Source organism: Salmo salar, chromosome 14 (genome assembly GCF_965601325.2).
Source record: "Salmo salar chromosome 14, fSalSal1, whole genome shotgun sequence".
In the NCBI taxonomy this organism is placed as follows: Eukaryota; Metazoa; Chordata; class Actinopteri; order Salmoniformes; family Salmonidae; genus Salmo; species Salmo salar.
This window is the reverse complement of record NC_138304.1, coordinates 87,400,001-87,416,465: the sequence shown is the minus strand read 5'-3', so window position 1 is coordinate 87,416,465 and position 16,465 is coordinate 87,400,001. Positions and strand designations below refer to the sequence as shown.

The 16,465-nt window shown below is 46.2% G+C and overlaps 1 long non-coding RNA gene across 2 annotated transcripts in view; it reads left to right on the top strand.

The window, feature by feature from the left end:
- The first annotated feature begins 1,402 nt into the window (after positions 1 to 1,402).
- LOC123726816 (uncharacterized) overlaps positions 1,403 to 16,465 on the top strand; it is a 73,693-nt gene continuing 58,630 nt past the window's right edge. Inside the window, exons 1-3 of one of the 2 annotated variants that reach the window (XR_006758968.2) lie at positions 1,403 to 1,495; positions 1,623 to 1,849; positions 2,167 to 2,585. This is a non-coding gene — a long non-coding RNA (uncharacterized LOC123726816). Of the gene's footprint in view, positions 1,496 to 1,622; positions 1,850 to 2,166; positions 2,586 to 16,465 lie in introns of those variants that run through there. The other variant, XR_006758969.2, reaches the window with a different exon arrangement.

Genomic DNA, 16,465 nt, shown 5'->3' with positions numbered 1-16,465 from the left:
CATATTTTATCGTAGGTATGAGGTACTTTTCTGCATATGTTTCCGTTTTTTCGACGCCGAACCCACCACTGGTGTGCATGGCCAAAGATCTCTATTTACATGTCATCTGACCTGCATCGCCTGGAGTTTGATAAACAGCATTGGCACTTGGATTGGAACCTGTACTATGGTGGAAATAGAGCTCTTTGGTCACACACATCAGTGGTGGATTGGGTTTATATTAGTATAAAATAATATCATTTCCCTTTTTAATATAAACAGCATAGCTCAGTATTTGAATTCTTTATTTTATACAGTCATTTTTTCCCCCATTTTATCAGGGATGTCAGTAATTGTGGATCCCAATGTATGTAACGCTGATCATTGATTACCCAAGAAAGAGAAGCAACAACTACAGATCGATGCTGGCCACAGGGTGTTTTATGTATGTATGTGTTCATACGCCATTGCCTGTTTGGAGTTCTCTCACAGGTCAGAGGCAGGGGGAGACGGGGGGAGGAATAGAGGCTGCATGCAACCCTGATTAACACTTTTCACTCACACATTCAATATTCAACATACTGTAGCTCCAGGTCCACAAAAATTAGACTATTTTGAGATCATGATGAGGAGGAAATGTTAAAATGACTAAAATGTTAGATCTACGGTGTCCATGTCAGAAAAAAGTCCTGCTGAGATTGAGGTGGTCCTAATATGGACTCAGTACAGATCTGTGAGGATGAGGTATCTTATTGGTCAGTGGATTCATAAATAGGAAGAGGGTTAAGATAGAGCTCTTTTCAGGCGTTGACATAACCTGTGTTCTGATCACATCAGTGGGTGGATTGATTAGCAAACACTGTCACACTTCTTTACACAGCCTGTCTCTGAGTTGATACATCATAACAGTATTCAAGGGCACCCACCTTTGTGTGTGTGGGTGTGTGCGTGTGTGTGCATGTGTGTGAGAGAGAGAGAGTGAGAAAGAGAGAGTGTGTGAGAGAGAGAGACAGAGTGTGTGTGTGTGTTGTGTGTGCAGTGCATTCAGGTCCGTCTGTGTTTTGTTTGTTTGTTTGTTTGTTTGTTTGTTTGTTTGTTTGTTTGTTTGTGTGTGTGTGTGTGTGTGTGTGTGTGTGTGTGTGTGTGTGTGTGTGTGTGTGTGTGTGTGTGTGTGCGTGTGTGTGTGTGTGTGTGTGTGTGTGTGTGTGTGGGTGTGTGTGTGGGTGTGGGTGTGCGTATGCGTGTGTGTGCTAAAACACAAGCTGTCCAAAGCGTTGTCGTACAACAACTCGCACTATGCACTTGCTGTTCACCACTTCCTGTCAATGATCTGCAGTCTCATTATCATACTTTAGCAGACTTTGACCTGAGAGAAGCTGACACTGCATGCTGAGTACCAGAGTAACACACTCAACCTGTCTACCTGCCACCTGCTTCTCACTAACACACACTGGGGATGATGACAGGAAGCAGGAATAAAGGATCCTAAGCAATACTTACCTATATTGGTGATAGAGTGAGCATTACTTTAACTTTTAAGAAATGTATATTTAAAAGGTTAGGAATGTATTATACATGATTTGTAGCTACAGTAAGAGTTGGGGTTTGCTGGCTGTTTTCCGATGCTGACTTCTTTTTCTCAGTCAGTGTCTGGGCCCATCAATCAGAAGTAACCTCCAGCTGGCCTTGCTGCCAGCCAGGAAGAGGATGGATGCTGTGAGTACAGCCTGCCACGGGCTCTCTACTCCCATCTGCATGTACCACTCTGTCGTCAGTGTTGGCACGGCCCTCGCCATGATGACAGCCTTAGAGAAGAGGCACTCTCCTACAGTCCACTCCCTTCATCACCCACGCCACACCAGCCAGAGAGGTGCTCTCTCCATCTCTCTCTCTCCCTGTCTCTCTTTCCATCACTTCCTTCATCACCCATCCCACGGAAACCTGAGTGATGCTCCCTCCCCCTTTCTCCTTCTCTCTCTTCCTCTCCTCCGTCTTCCCCTCCATCCTTCCCTCCATTACTCCAGCTGGTGCTTCTGACCTGACTCCCACTCTTCTCCTCTCCCGTACCCATACCCGTACCCCTGCCAGACACACTGCTCACCCCTCTAGTGTCATTGACTCGTCTTCTGTCTCCTCTCCACTCTCCTCCTAACTCTCTACTCTCCTCCTCTCCTCTCGCCATACTAGACATTGGACCAATCCTGTCAGTCCACTTAACAAACGCAGAGGGACAGCGGTAGGGGTGGACCATGCTGTGTTGATGGAGTGGGTGAGAACAGCAAGCTGGCAATGCATCTACCCTGTAATGTTTTATAAAACAGGCGCTCCCATCTCCATCCAACAAGCTGGCACAAGACTGTGTTGTTAAAAAGGAGGGGTTTTGAACCGTGTTCTTCCTTGTCTAATTTTAAAAGGCCTAATTTAGACGAAGCCTATGAAAAATATATGTGATCTTTTAATTCCATTTTCCAGTTGAAGAAAATGTCAATCTCACTATGACTTCTTTATTCAACAAACCAACTTTGTTTTGGAGACTGTCCCATCCGAATTCATATTTCTCTAATCAGACCACAGAGCCACCTATAAAAGAGACGTTTTCCTACGTTTGCGAGCCCAGTTAAAAGTGTATCCTTTGGAGTTGGCTTGTTGTTGTGTGTACCTATGGTTGAAGCTCAATTGATCTGATTTAAACAAAACCAAGCAGCCCTTGAGTAAAATAAACCCTAATGGAAAAGATAGAGATATACAGTATTAACCACAACACATCGAAAGGGACATGAATCTGTTTGGGTGGATTGTAATTTAGTCAAACATGGCTGGCCTCCATATACAACTTTGATAGTATAATCAGTGGCTGAACACTTGCTCAGAGGGATTACAATGTATATGATCAACACAAGGTACCTTATTTGACACCCTCTACAGCAAGGGGACCAGCTCTGTAAATACAATAGGCAATGGGCTACATTAAAAAATCATGGAAACTGAATCAGAGAGAATTTCTTAAATGTTGCTGCTGAATTACATATTTAACATTGAAGTCAGGGACACATTTGTAATATTCTATCAGTGTGTGCATGTGAGTGTGTGTGCGTGCACACATGCGTGTGTGTACATGTGTGATTTATTCAGAACCAAGAACAATGGCCATCGAGTCTATTGTGTACATCAGTCTAAAACCGTATTTTTCTTCTCTCTTCACCCTCTGAACAATTCTCATCCCCTCTATCCACCACTCTTTGACCCTACCAGCAGTAGCTACATTAGAAACTGAGGCAGGAGGCCTCCTGGTTCGAGGTCAACATGTTGACTTTGAACTTGTCTTCAGACAGGTCCCCAGACATAATCTGTCAAAGCTTCACATCATCAATGCCAAATGTGTCCCCAAAGAAGGCAAAGATAACTGAACTAAATTACTATCGCCCCGTAGCACTCACTTCTGACATCATGAAGTACTTTAAGAGACTAGTCAGGAATCATATCACCTCCACCTTACCTGCCACCCTAGACCCACTTCAGTTTGCATACCGCACCAACAGGTCCACAGACGATGCAATCGCCATCACACTGCACACTGCCTTATCCCATCTGGACTAAAGGAATACCTATGTATCCACCCTCTCCGAGTTGGGCATCTCCGGCGCGGCTCACTCTTGGATTGCGTCCTACCTGACAGGTCGCTCCTACCAGGTGGCGTGGCGAGAATCTGTCTCCGCACCACGTGCTATCACCACTGGTGTCCCCCAGGGCTCAGTTCTAGGCCCTCTCCTATTCTCGCTATAGACCAAGTCACTTGGCTCTGTCATATCCTCACATGGTCTCTCCTATCATTGCTACGCAGACGACACACAATTAATCTTCTCCTTTCCCCCTTCTGATAACCAGGCGGCGAATCGCATCTCTGCATGTCTGGCAGACATATCAGTGTGGATGATGGATCACCACCTTAAGCTGAACCTCGGCAAGACGGAGCTGCTCTTCCTCCCGGGGAAGGACTACCCGTTCCATGATCTCGCCATCACGGTTGACAACTCCATTGTGTCCTCCCAGAGTGCTAAGAGCCTTGGCGCGACCCTGGACAACACCCTGTCGTTCTCCGCTAACATCAAGGCGGTGACCCGATCCTGTAGGTTCATGCTCTACAACATTCGCAGAGTACAACCATGCCTTTCACAGGAAGCGGCACAGGTCCTAATCCAGGCACTTGTCATCTCCCGTCTGGATTACTGCAACTCGCTATTGGCTGGGCTCCCTGCCTGTGCCATTAAACCCCTACAACTCATCCAGAACACCGCAGCCCGTCTGGTGTTCAACCTTCCCAAGTTCTCTCACGTCACCCCGCTCCTCCGCACACTCCACTGGCTTCCAGTTGAAGCTCGCATCTGCTACAAGACAATGGTGCTGCCTACGGAGCTGTGAGGGGAACAGCACCTCCTTGCCTTCAGGCTCTGATCAGTCCCTACACCCAAACAAGGGCACTGCGTTCATCCACCTCTGGCCTGCTGGCCCCCCTACCTCTGCGGAAGCACAGTTCCCGCTCAGCCCAGTCAAAACTGTTCGCTGCTCTGGCACCCCAATGGTGGAACAAGCTCCCTCACAACGCCAGGACAGCGGAGTCAATCACCACCTTCCGGAGACACCTGAAACCCCACCTCTTTAAGGAATACCTGGGATAGGATAAAGTAATCCTTCTAACCCCCCCCCCCCCCCCCTCAAAAAAAAAATATATAGATGTACTATTGTAAACTGGTTGTTCCACTGGATATCATAAGGTGAATGCACCAATTTGGAAGTCGCTCTGGATAAGAGCGTCTGCTAAATGTAATGTAAATGTGTGTAAGAATGCTGTTCATCGACTACAGCTCAGCATTCAACACCATAGTACCCTCCAAGCTCATCATTAAGCTTAAGGCCCTGGGTCTCAACCCCGCCCTATGCAATTGGGTTCTGGACTTTCTGACGGGCCACCCTCAGGTGGTGAAGGTAGGAAACAACATCTCCACTTCGCTGATCCTCAACACTGGAGACCCACAAGGGTGCGTGCTCAGCCCTCTCCTGTACTCCCTGTTCACCCATGACTGCATGGCCATGCACACCTCCAACTCAATCATCAAGTTTGCAGACAACACAACAGTGGTAGGGCTAATTAGCAACAACTACGAGACAGCCTACAGGGAGGAGGTGAGGACACTCGTAGTGTGGTTTCAGGAAAACAACCTCTAACTTAACATTAACAAAACAAAGGAGATGATCGTGGACTTCAGGAAACAGCAGAGGGAGCACCCCCCTGTCCACATTGACGGAACAGTAGTGGAGAAGGTGGAAAGTTTTAAGTTCCTCGGCGTACACATCACGTACAAACTGAAATGGTCCACCCACACAGACAGCGTGGTGAAGAAGGCGCTACAGCGCCTCTACAACCTCAGGAGGCTGAAGAAATTTGGCTTGTCACCTAAAACCCTCACAAACTTTTTCAGATGCACAATCGAGAATATCCTATCGGGCTGTATCACCGCCTGGTACGACAACTGCACCGTCCTCAACCGCAAGGCTCTCCAGAGGGTAGTGCGGTCTGCACAACGCATCACAGAGGGCAAACTACCTGCCCTCCAGGACACCTACAGCACCCGATGTCACAGGAAGGCCAAAATGATCATCAAGGACAACAACCACCCGAACCACTGCCTGTTCACCCCGTTATCATCCAGAAGGCGAGGTCAGTACAGGTGGATCAAAGCTGGGACCGAGAGACTGAAAAACAGATTATATCTCACGGTCATCAGACTGTTTAACAGCCATCCTTAACATAGAGAGGCTGCTGCCAACATAAAGACCCAAATCACTGGCCATTTTAATAAATAGATTTAATAAAGGTATCACTAGTCACTTTAAATAATTCCTCTTTAATAATGTTTACATATCCTACATTACTCATCTCATGTATTTACTGTATTTCATAACATCTATTGCATCTTGCCTATGCCGCACGGCCATCGCTCATCCATATATTTATTTGGACTGTCCGTATTCTTATCCCATCCTTTTACATTTGTGTGTATAAGGTAGTTGTTTTGAATTTGTTAGATTACTTGTTAGATATTACTGCACTGTCAGAACTAGAAGCACAAGCATTTCGCTGCACTCGCATTAACATCTGCTAACCACGTGTATGTGACAAATACAATTTGATTTGATGATCTGCAAGCTCTGGAGCAAGGGCTGAGGGAGGTGGTGGTTTGGTTTGTGTGTGTGCTTGTTTTCCTACCTTATCAGGACCCCAATGTCCTAACAATTCACACAAATGTCCTGACAAAGTAGGAAGACAATAACTTTTTTGAAAATAGTTTTTTCAAGTCTAAGGGTTAGATGAATGGTTAGGGATAGGTTTAATGTTAGGTGTTAGGGAAAATACGATTTTCTTATTGTAAAAATGTTGTCTCCCCAAAAAATCCTTTCATTTCGCGAAAATATAGCTATGTGTGTGCGTGCGTGTGTGTGCGTTTGTGTGTGTGTTTTTGTGTGTTTGCTTGCTTATTTGTGATTGAATGTTACAGATGTAGGATCTTAATCTGAGCCGGTTTTCTACAGCAGGAAAATAATCCTGCAGCAACAGGAAATGTTGTGGATTATAATTAATGGATATTTTTGTAAAGGGATAATTTTTTGTTCGTGTAAGTAAAGTCTCAAATTTGAAAAAGACAAACTTTAGAAGCATTCTCAAATACACTAAAAGTTTGCATTTCCTGTAAGCAGGAAAATTCTCAGCAACAAAAGAGCGATCAAATTAGGATACTACATCTGTATGTGTCTTTGTATGTGTGTGTGTGCGTTCTTTCAGATGGAGAGGCCTGCCAGATTAATCACACTTATTTATTCATTTATTTCCCCCCTCTGCTGCAGCAGGCAGATTTAATTAATGACGTTACTGAGCTGATCGCCTGATCACAGTCTTGGCCATGTTTGGTCCCATTCCAACTCCCACTGAGTGAGTAATGTCCCTTACCTTCTGCTGCCATACATGTATATCTGCCTCTCTGGGCTTCTCCTAAAGCCCCATGTTGGGGTTACTTCTCCTAATGCCCCTTGCTGGGGTTACTTCTCCTAATGCTCCATGCTGGGGTTACTTCTCCTAATGCTCCATGCTGGGGTTACTTCTCCTAATGCCCCATGCTGGGGTTACTTCTCCTAATGCTCCATGCTGGGGTTACTTCTCCTAATGCTCCATGCTGGGGTTACTTCTCCTAATGCTCCATGCTGGGGTTACTTCTCCTAATGCTCCATGCTGGGGTTACTTCTCCTAATGCTCCATGCTGGGGTTACTTCTCCTAATGCTCCATGCTGGGGTTACTTCTCCTAATGCTCCATGCTGGGGTTACTTCTCCTAATGCCCCATGCTGGGGTTACTTCTCCTAATGCTCCATGCTGGGGTTACTTCTCCTAATGCCCCATGCTGGGGTTACTTCTCCTAATGCTCCATGCTGGGGTTACTTCTCCTAATGCTCCATGCTGGGGTTACTTCTCCTAATGCTCCATGCTGGGGTTACTTCTCCTAATGCTCCATGCTGGGGTTACTTCTCCTAATGCCCCATGCTGGGGTTACTTCTCCTAATGCCCCATGCTGGGATTACTTCTCCTAATGCCCCATGCTGGGGTTACTTCTCCTAATGCCCCATGCTGGGGTTACTTCTCCTAATGCCCCATGCTGGGGTTACTTCTCCTAAAGCCCCATGCTAGGGTTACTTCTCCTAATGCCCCATGCTGGGGCTACTTCTCCTAATGCCCCTTGCTGAGATTACTTCTCCTAATGCTCCATGATGGGGTTACTTCTCCTAATGCCCCATGCTGGGGTTACTTCTCCTAATGCCCCATGCTGGGGTTACTTCTCCTAATGCCCCATGCTGGGATTACTTCTCCTAATGCCCCATGCTGGGGTTACTTCTCCTAATGCCCCATGCTGGGGTAACTTCACACACTTTATACATGCATTATGCGCTAAGTATACAAAACATTAAGGACACCTGCTCTTTCCATGACATAGACTGACCAGGTGAATCCAGGTGAAAGCTATAATCCCTTATTCATGTCCCTTGTTGAATCCACGTCAATCAGTATAGATGAGGGGAGGAGACAGGTTAAAGCATTTTTAAACCTTGAAACAGATGAGACATGGATTGTGTATGTGTGCCATTCAAAGGGTGAATGACAAGACAAAATATTTAAGTGTCTATAAAAGGGGTATGGTAGTAGGTGCCAGGCGCACCGGTTTGTGTCAAGAACTGCTCAACACGCTCAACAGTTTCCTGTGTGTATCAAGAATGGTCCACCACCGAAAGGACTTCCAGCCAACTTAACACAATTGTGGGAAGCATTGGAGTCAACATGGGTCAGCATCCCTGTGGAATGCTTTCAACACCTTGTAGAGTCCATGCCCTGACGAATTTAGGCTGTTCTGAGGACTAAAGGGGGGAGGGGGTGTGCAACTCAATATTCCTAATGTTCCTAATGTTTTTTATTTGGATTGCATGTAATGGACATACACAAAATAGTTCAAATCGGTGTTGTGAAATTAAAAAATGTACTTGTTACAAAATGTAAAAAAAAATTAAAATGGAAAAGTGGTGTGTGCATATGTATTCACCCTCTTTGCTATGAAGCCCCTAAATAAGATCTGGTGAACCAAAGATAACCCCGAAGGAGCTGCAAAGCTCCACAGCGGATATTGGAGTTTCTGTCCATAGGACCACTTTAAACCGTACACTCCACAGAGTTGTGCTTTACGGAAGAGTGGCCAGAAAAAAAGGTATGTTGGAGACTCCCCAAACATATGGAAGAAGGTACTCTGGCTAGATGAGTCTAAAATGTAGCTTTTTGGCCGTCAAGGAAAATGCTATGTCTGACTCAAACCCAACACCTCACATCACCCCGAGAACACCATCCCCACAGTGAAGCATGGTGGTGGCAGCATCATGCTGTGGGGATGTTTTTCATCGGCGGGGACTGGGAAACTGGTCAGAATTTAAGGAATGGTGGATGGTGCTAAATATAGGGAAATTCTTGAGGGAAACCTGTTTCAGTCTTCCAGAGATTTGAGACTGGGACGGAGGTTCCCCTTCCAGCAGGACAACGGCCCTAAGCATACTGCTAAAGCAACACTCAAGTGGTTTAAGGGGAAACATTTAAATGTCTTGGAATGGCCTAGTCAAAGCCCAGACCTCAATCCAATTGAGAATCTGTGGTATGACTTAAAGATTGCTGTACACCAGTGGAACCCATCAAACTTGAAGAAGCTGGAGCAGTTTTGCCATGAAGAATGGGCAAAAATCCCATTGGCTAGATGTGCCAATTTTACAGAGACATAACCCAAGAGACTTGCAGCTGTAATTTCTGCAAAAGGTGGCTCTACAAAGTATTGACTTTGGGGGGGTGTAACCCCCCCCCCAATAAGACTAATAAACTGAAAACATGAGCATGCATAACTGCATGCTCATGTTTTCAGTTTATTAGTCTTATTTGTTGTTTGTTTCACAATAAATAATATTTTGCATCTTCAAAGTGGCAGGCATGTTGTGTAAATCAAATAATACAAACCCATAAAAAAATATATTTTAATTCCAGGTTGTAAGGCAACAAAATAGGAAAAATGCCAAGGGGGGTGAATACTTTCGCAAGCCCTTGTATACAGATGTAGGATCTTAATTTGATTTGCCTGTTGCAGGAGAACTTTCAATGGACAAATCTGTTACTCTGTTACATAAATATCTGTTATGGTGATCAGTGAGCTGAGATATGGGGGGACTTTACCTAGCAGGGTCTTGTAGATGACCTGGAGCCAGTGGGTTTGGCAACGAGTATGAAGCGAGGGCCAGCCAACGAGAGCATACAGGTCGCAGTGTAACACACTCACCCCAGTACATGGGAGGCCAGTAGTTTGTGCATCCATAGCATTGCTGCACATAGAACCCTACGGGGCATATCAATTATCCTGCACATTCGTTTAAGGCAGCACATTGTTTTAGTTTAAGGCGGCACACTGTTTAGTTTAAGGCAGCACACTGTTTAGTTTAAGGCAGCAAACTTTAGTTTAATTAAGGCAGCATACTCTAGTTTAAGGCAGCACACTGTTTTAGTTAGTTACATTAGTTTAAGTCTTTTTTTAGGATTTCCTTTGCTTCAATTGCAGTCTGTGGCCTGGATGAGGTGCAACTCACTCTCCTGGTCGGTGTGTGTGTGTGTGTGTGTGTGTGTGTGTGTGTGTGTGGTGTGTGTGTGTGTGTGTGTGTGTGTGTGTGTGTGTGTGTGTGTGTGTGTGTGTGTGTGTGTGTGTGTGTGTGTGTGTGTGTGTGTGTGTGTGTGTGTGTGTGTGTACACAATGGACCTCTAAGATTGCTGCAGTCTTGTTGGTGACCCTTGACCCTCTGTACAGCCTCCCTGCCAGTGAGCTAGGGTATTTCAAGGGCCCTACCTTTCCTTCACCCCCAGGCTGGTGCAGATGGCTTTAAGAATCTCAATTTAAGTTCCAGTTGCTGTAGTAAACTAAGGAGTATTGTAAAGTGGAACATATGACATAGGCCTCCATCTTATTTTAAACTTTTGGGCAAATCACGCATCAACTTGAAGTTCTAGGCTATAGGCTGTTACTCAAGATTAGCATAAGCCCTGTAAAGGTGTACTTTTCTCCCTGTGCATTGCTGATAGGAGAGTATTTTCTAACAGCCACAAATCATTCCTGGTAATGGACTAATAAACCAGGAACTTCTCAGATCAGTTTGCTTAATTTCCTTCCAGCAAGTAAGCAAGCAAACTGTCATAGTAATTGTGTGTGTGTGTGTGTGTGTGTGTGTGTGTGTGTGTGTGTGTGTGTGTGTGTGTGTGTGTGTGTGTGTGTGTGTGTGTGTGTGTGTGTGTGTGTGTGTGTGTGTGTGTGTGTGTGTGTGTGTGTGTGGTGTGTGTGTGCAAGTAAGTAAAGTGTGTCATAGCAAGTATGGTGGAGACTGACTCAGGTGACATGTTCTTCTTATGACAGTATTATGGTGCACTGTAACACACTGATTTCATCTGAAAGCTACTGATTCAAAGAATAATTAGGTTTGCTGGAAACTGAGATTCCCCTTTAGCAAGTCTAATTACATATTTTCATCTCACTCGTTTTTATTTGTTGTGAAAATCCAATAATTGTTCCTGCTTGAATTTCATGAGCATAATCTTATAAATATTTAAAGTTCACTCAGATATATTCTGAAAATTCTAAAAGATCTCTCTCTCTAAGGGGACAATGAGCAAGCTTAATATCCATACTACCAATAACTTATATTTCTTTCAGCGAGAATTATGTTAAAAGCCAACAAACTAACTTTGAAGTTGTTATTCAAAGTCTATGTGCTGGTTCTGATATTGTTCCTGCTCACACTTCTATAAGTAGAACAGGTTGCCTGTCTGGGTCATGTTCAGTAGGGCACACTGTAAAAAAAACTTTTACAACAGCAACAAATCTGTGTTTTAATTGAACATGTTCAGCCAGGTGGTATACCTCCCCATTTCAAAATATTTCGAAACGTTTTCCGGACAACAAAAATCTGTATTCTAATTGTAGAAGTTCAAGAAAAGGCTGCCTCCCTGATTCAAAACATTTCAAAACGTTTTCTCCCTGCTGAACACAACCCTGTCCCTGTCACACATAGACATGCTGTTAGTGGTGAGAAGGGTCAGAGTAAATAGAGAGCTGTGTCGTTAAGTGTTTAATTATGTTCAGACCCGGTGACACTGCATTAGTCAGGCAGCACAGATGCCAGGGAGAGAAATGAGCTGTGTATTTTTTAGGCTTTGTCCATGATAACCTCTCATTAATTAAGGAACCAGTGCTCTGGATTAATGCTGGTACCCTTGGGGCGGCAGGTAAACTCGTGGTTAGAGCGTTGGGCCAGCAACCAAAAGGTTGCTAGATTGAATCCCTGAGCTGAGAAAGTAATAATCTGTCGTTCTGTCCCTGAACAAGGCTGTCATTGTAAATAAGAATTTGTTCTTAACTGACTTGCCTAGTTAAATAAATAAAATAACTGGTGAAGATCACTCCTTTATTACAATGTGACTATGTATTCAGACTAATGGTGGAAAAACATGTTTCTGTACCATAACTCAAAACAGGTATGACATTTGTCACCAGAGAGCCAACTACAATGTCAATGAGTAATAGAGTAGTGCACGAAGTCCCATATGGTGCTCTATTTTGTGCACTACTTTAGACCAGCTCTGGTCAAAGTAGTACACTGTACAGGGAATAGGGTGCCATTTGGAATGCAGACATGATCATTATACAAGTAGGAAAGTATATAAATACGTTCATTGTTTCACGGTGTGTAGACGTATACGGTATGAAGATCATGGATTATTGAAGAATGCATAGAACTAACAACGCAACAGTAAACACATTTCAGTTAATTACCATAGCACCCACCTTGGGCCTATCAGTGTATTTTTTGTAAATCTCTATGGTAAGACGCAGCGTTCACCCGAATTTTGTCAAAATCAGCCCAGTGCTGCCTGAGATATCGCATGTGACTAATGTACGAACGAATGTCTGAACGAACATATGACCAAATCCACAGATTGAAATCCAAATCCTGATTTCATCGTGGGGGACAGCTAGCATAGTTAGCCTTGAATATGTATATCACTTCTGTGGGAAACTCAGAAAGTGCAAAAGTGTGCTTTAGGAAGAGAGAGGGAGGCACAAGCATGTTATTGTCACGCCCTGGCCATAGAGAGGGTTTTGGTCTCTATTTTGGTTAGGCCAGGGTGTGACTAGGGTGGGCGTTCTATGTTCCTTTTTCTATGTTTTTGTATTTCTTTGTTTTGGGCCGAGTATGGTTCCTAATCAGAGGCAGCTGTCTATCGTTGTCTCTGATTAGGAATCATACTTAGGCAGCCTTTTTCCAACTGTGCTTTGTGGGATCTTGTGTTTGTGTAGCTGCCTGTGAGTAGCCCAGAACGTCACGCTTCGTTTTCTTCTGTATTGTTTTGGTGAGTTTCATATTTATTAAATATTCAAGGTGGACGAATGCATAGTCTTTTATAACGTATTGGAACGAGGGTACCCAACATGAAGTAGCGCGCCAGGTGTCTAATGGGACATCACCGTTCCATGGCTCTTGTTCGGTCAGATCTCCCTCCAGAAGACTCAAAACACTTTGTAAAGGCTGGTGACATCTAGTGGAAGCAATAGGAAGTGCCAAAATATTCCTAAACCCCTGTGTTTTTCAATGGGATAGGTTTAAAGTCAATACAACACATCAGGTATCCACTTCCTGTCAGAAAATGTCTCAGGGTTTTGCCTGCCAAATGAGTTCTGTTATACTCACAGACACCATTCAAACAGTTTTGGAAACTTTAGAGTGTTTTCTATCCATATATAATAAGTATATGCATATTCTAGTTACTGGGTAGGATTAGTAACCAGATTAAATCGGGTACATTTTTTTTATCCAGACGTGCAAATGCTGCCCCCTAGACCCAACAGGTTAAACATGTGGAACTCTAAGTACGCTGCGCCTTGGTCTACTCCTTTAGATGAACGTGAAAGAAGATCCCACCAACAGAAGACCAACCAGCGTGGTTTGGAGCATCGGGGGGAAGGATGGACATGGGAGTTGGAACATCAACTCTGGGAGGACAAGCGAAGGGAGCTATGGGAACCTGAGGCAGCCCCCCCAAAATGTTTTGGGGGGGCACACGGGTAGTTTGGCTGGGCTAAGGGTTAGCCCTAAGCCAACTCCCCGTGCTTATTATGGGGAGCGTTTGGCCTGGAGAGCACCGTGCTATGCGGAAGTGCGCACGGTCTCGCCCATCCGCACGCACAGACCGGTGGGGTCGATACCAGCCCCCCGCAAGTGCCATGCTAGAGTGGGCAACGAGCCAGGAAGGGTTGTGCAGGCCGTGCGCTCCAGACCTCCAGTGCGTCTCCAGGACCCGGTCTATCCTGTGCCTGCTCCCAGAGCCAGGCCTCCTGCATGTCTCCCCTGCCTGGTGAGTCCTGTGCATGCGCCCAGAGCCAGGCCTCCTGCAAGTCTCCCCAGCCTGGTGCGTCCTGTGCCTGCTCCCAGAGCCAGGCCTCCTGCATGTCTCCCCAGCCTGGTGAGTCCTGTGCCTGCGCCCAGAGCCAGGCCTCTTGCATGTCTCCCCAGCCTGGTGCGTCCTGTGCCTGCTCCCAGAGCTAGGCCTCCTGCATGTCTCCCCAGCCTGGTGAGTCGCCCGCCTGTCCGGAGCTGCCAGAGTCGCCCGCCTGTCCGGAGCTGCCAGAGTCGCCCGCCTGTCCGGAGCTGCCAGAGTCGCCCGCCTGTCCGGAGCTGCCAGAGTCACCCGCCTGTCCGGGGCCAGCTGCGAGGGTCCCCAGTCCGGGGTCGGCGGCGAGGGTCCCCACTCCAGAGGCGCCACCTAAGTGGGCCTAGCCGAAGATGGAGCGGGGTCCACGTCCCGCACCAGAGCCGCCGCCGTAAGGAAAGCCCACCTAATCAGCTATCGTTGTCTCTGATTAGGAATCATACTTAGGCAGCCTTTTCCCACCTGTGCTTTGTGGGATCTTGTGTTTGTGAAGCTGCCTGTGAGCAGCCCAGAACGTCATGCTTCGTTTTCTTCTGTATTGTTTTGGTGAGTTTCATATTTATTAAACATGTGGAACTCTAAGTACGCTGCGCCTTGGTCTCCTCCTTTAGACGAACGTGACAGTTACTCAAAAGAGAACGTAATTTAGGTAACATTATAACGTCCACTGCTACAGCACATTTCGCAGGTCCCCATAAGGAAAGGGCTATTTTAGGTTTAGGAGTTAGGGTTAGGTTATAATGTGGTGGAGCACACCAAGAGAGACACACACACACTCCCACTCGGGAAGGCAGGAGAGAGAGAGAAGCTATGAGCGGCAGACTAAGACGTGACTGTGGGCTTTGTTCCAAGCTGAATATCGCGCGGATAGACCGGCATTTCAAGTCTGTCCATGCACTTAAGCCTGGTACTATTAAATGGAAGTGTGCTATGCAATCTTGCCGGCTTTCAGCCGAGAGACAGCGGCCCGGATCATGGAAGTGTACGCAGCCTAACAACGATGTTGCACCGCGGCTGGAGCCCTGGGAGAACCCTGTGTATTTCCAGTGTGTGGGAAGTGAGTTGTGCGTGGATCAGCAGCTGTTGGACGAGAGTGAGCAGGCGGTGGCGACTGGGCCGGTGCAGTCAACCAGCCAGATCGGTGGTGAACCACGCTCGGAACCGAGGGAGCGAGGCTGCGCGGAGGCGACTTCCACGGAGAGCGAGAGCGATGAAGGCGGCGGTGTGGATTCCGGAATTGAAGGTTGGAGAAATGTAATTTTGACTGAATATGAGCACTTTGCTACGGGTAGAAACCCTTCAGTTAAACGAATTGACAATTGTCGCACCAGTCTATCCCGAGTACGGAAATTCCTCCGCTATATGTCAGAGGGCAAGGCCGATGAAGGACTGTGTTCTCTGGATAACTACAGACGTGCGTCTGAGTGGTACGGTCAATGTGAAGACCGTTGTTTGGCACCATCCACGTTAAAAATGTACCGATCCGATGTTCGAAGTTTCTTGAACTATCTCATTCAGTTCCGGCCAGAAGGTCTGCAGGCTAGAGCCAGTAAAATCCGAAAGTTGTTACTCTGCTTGGCAAAGATGGACAGGGATTCGCGGCAGAGCCAGGCAACACACAGGGCAAAATTCCGCAAACGCTGCAGGGACGAGGTGCTCAGCGCTGCGGAGTTAAGCCGATTTGTTGAGCAAAGCAATCAAGCTATTCCTTCGGTTCTCAGTAGGCTGGAGGTCCGACCCACCTGCGCTGATAGACGTAGGTTTGCGGCTCTCATGTCCAGCCGGTTGGCCATCTTTAATGGCACTCGACGATCCCCAGTCACCACATTCAGTGAGAGGGAATTTACTGAAGTAACCCCGGAAAGTGGGGGTTATCAGATGTCTATTTCAAGCCACAAAACGAACTATAGCTTCGGTGAGTGCAGAATTGTTCTATCTGTGCAGGAATACACTTGGCTTAAACGATTCCATCAGATCAGGCCTCATCTGAGTGGAATCACCTCAGACACAACACTCTTCTTTTTCACGTCCTGCGGTCAACCGTACAGCAATATCTGTGAGTATGTGGGCCAGCTATTTGAAGAATTTGGCATTGGAAGTAAAGTCACCTTCGGTACAATTCGACGAAGCATTGCTACATTGAACTTTAATCAAGGCTCGGTTAAAGACCGGGGGACTGTGGCTGACCATATGTGTCATTCTCTGGAAACCCAGGCACAGTACTACCGGTTCCATAATTTGCCTCGTAACGCCAGCCGAGCCCGGACACTAATTGAGGGACAAATCAACCCATGATTCACTGATAAATAAAGACTATTTATTTGAAACTCACCCATGTCTTTGTGTGTGTGTCATTTGGTCTTGGGCCCGTAGTAGGGTGCTGTCAGGGTGG